Below are 2,443 nucleotides of genomic sequence, written 5' to 3'. Positions count from 1 at the left end.
GCCCCCCAGCCACATCCGAGCTCTCTAGAGGCAGACGGAAGGGACAACTTACCAACCCATCACTCCCAGTCCCAAGAGCCACCAAACCCCACGAGAGAGGACAAAGCAGACACAAAGGGTCTAACATGAGACACCAGATCCCTGAGAACCGTGGCGAAAAGTAATCCCAAAGCAGCACGCTAGAGAGCCTGAGCACACTCCCAGGAAACAGGGAACAATCTGCAACTCCAGCAGAAAATCTGTGCAGCCAGGATGTCGAGTCAGCAGGGAAAACGATGACCCATCACAGCAGGGCCATGCCATGTCCCCAGGTCTGCCACGGGCACGGACCCCCCCAGTGCTGCCCCCTACCCAGGAGTCTCCTTCAAGGCCCCTCAGCTGCAGTGGGAACGCTGCCGTCACTTCCAGCCCTGTGTGGGGAGCAGAAACAGCGCCAAGAGGCATGGGTGGGCAGGACGCGTCCCACTGCCTGGGCAGAGCCCTCTCCCCATGGCACAGGATGGAGGGCAGGGATGAGAGCAGCCGTTACCCAAAGGATGTGAGTGAACCCAGTGTGGTTTGTCTGGCAGGAGAGTGGTGATCACGCAGGTGCCAGAAGCAGAGCTAGACAAATAAAAGATCTCATGCAGAAAAGGAGGAAATACTATTTTTGAGCTGCAGTGGAGTGGGGCCCGGGCAGGCGAGGGTTGTGCAAGAGCTGGGGTGCAGCTGCAAAGGTAGAGAGGCAGAAAAAAGTCAACCCGCTGTCAGGATCTCAGTATCTTATCACCAACATTTCAGAGATGGGTATCGGGGCTTGGCTCATGGGGAACCATGCTGCTGCAGGGCGAGAGGTTGTTTTAGACCAACAATGGTGCCCTGGCACAAGGGTTTCTGTGGCCACTTCAAGTCTCACTGCTTTTTTGTGGGGTTATTTCTGTGGTGGGGAAGCACATGGAAAGCCAATCCCTAGGTACTTTCAACCATACCAACACGTTCAGACCAAACCTCATAAACTCTTCCTTCTGCTGATAACAAAAGTTTAGAGATTTCTGCTTAGGAGATGGATGAGGAAGAAGCAGAGTGTGCCACAGGCAGCGCAGAGATGAGCCCCAGCTCCATGGGACACCTCTTGGGACTCCCTATGTCCCACCACCACCACCCTTCATTACCATGGGCTCATCTGGGAGACCACAAAGCAGCTCAGCCCTTCTGTGCACACTGACCTCAGGCTGCACTTGGATATGCACAAATCTCTGGGCAGAAGAGATTGGGATTGCCCCACACTCTGCACCAAAGTCAGCTGGGTTCCTGTCCCCTTACATCCCACTGCCCACAGGACACAAATGGTCTGTCTCTTTGGAGTCACCAAGAACTGCACTTTTCCATAAGAAAAGGATAAAAGTAGCATCTCCATCTGTGCCAACATGTGGGCCACCCTGCTCAGGAAATCCAGGAGGGCCAGAAAATGCTCAATTTTCTAGTGAAGCACGTCAGAGACTTCCAGGACTCTTTCCTACCTCTGAAGCAACTGATTTGTCAGCTTTTTCAGTCACAATATCCCAGCAAAAAAGACACCCCTTTCCTGACCCAGTGAATGGCATGGCAAGCAATTGGGCTACAGAAGATTAACAGCAAAACCACCCCCTTGCCTGCCTCCTGAGATAAAGGGAAGTGCTTCCCAGGGAGAGGCAGGAGGTGCAGGGCACCGTCCATGCAGCACCCAAGTCCCCTCTGCGGCCACGGGTGGCTCAGAGGCCTCGTGTGCAGCCACACAGCCAGACTTTCCAGGAAGCACCTCAGGATGCCACCGCACTTATCACAGCGGCCCGTGCCCTGCTCTGTCCCGGCAGAGCTACAGCCACAGGAGCAACCCAGGAACACTGCAGCAGAAAAACCCGAGGCACCGGAGACCCGACATTTGGAGCACCGCAGCCGTGCGGCCGGGAGGCATCTCCTCGGCACCTCCCTCCACAGCACCCATCGCACCTGTGGGCAGCCACAGCATCCTCCTCCTCTCTCACACCGCTCTGCCCTGCTGGCGGCTGGGGCGCAGGACGACTCCCCGTTCCAGAAGCGCTGCGACCTGCGGTGCCCAGTGCCCCGCGCGGCTGAGCCGCAGCGGCTGCAGCACCACTTCCTCTTACCTGCTCTTGCAGAGGAGCTCCCAGAGCTCACGCTGCGACGTCTGTCCCGACCCACGAGACAGACGGGGTAGGCAGCGCCCAGCAACTCGCTCCTTCTAATTCCAGATACTTGCCTTAACGAAACTATCAACCTGTTGGGAGAAGGCTGGATACAGCTCTTCATCTGGCCGCAAAGAGTCGGAGAACACACAGAATAGCTGCAAATCCCATGAACATGCTTGCCCCCAGCCTCACAGACTTTGGGCGAGGATGGTGCCTGCAGCACTTCCGGAGCTCACACGGGGACCCCTCCGCTCCCGGCGGAGCCTCGCTGCCTC

The 2,443-nt window shown here is 56.9% G+C and overlaps 1 protein-coding gene across 1 annotated transcript in view; it reads right to left on the bottom strand.

Annotated features, from left to right (window-relative positions):
* The window catches only part of PLEKHA2 (pleckstrin homology domain containing A2), an 18,532-nt gene that overhangs the window by 10,900 nt on the left and 5,189 nt on the right, over positions 1-2,443 (bottom strand). The gene's annotated exons all lie outside the window — the stretch shown is intronic.

This window comes from Corvus brachyrhynchos, unplaced genomic scaffold (genome assembly GCF_000691975.1).
Source record: "Corvus brachyrhynchos isolate BGI_N302 unplaced genomic scaffold, ASM69197v1 scaffold150, whole genome shotgun sequence".
NCBI lineage: Eukaryota > Metazoa > Chordata > Aves > Passeriformes > Corvidae > Corvus > Corvus brachyrhynchos.
The sequence above is the reverse complement of the archived record's forward strand: the minus strand, read 5'-3'. Positions and strand labels throughout refer to the sequence as shown.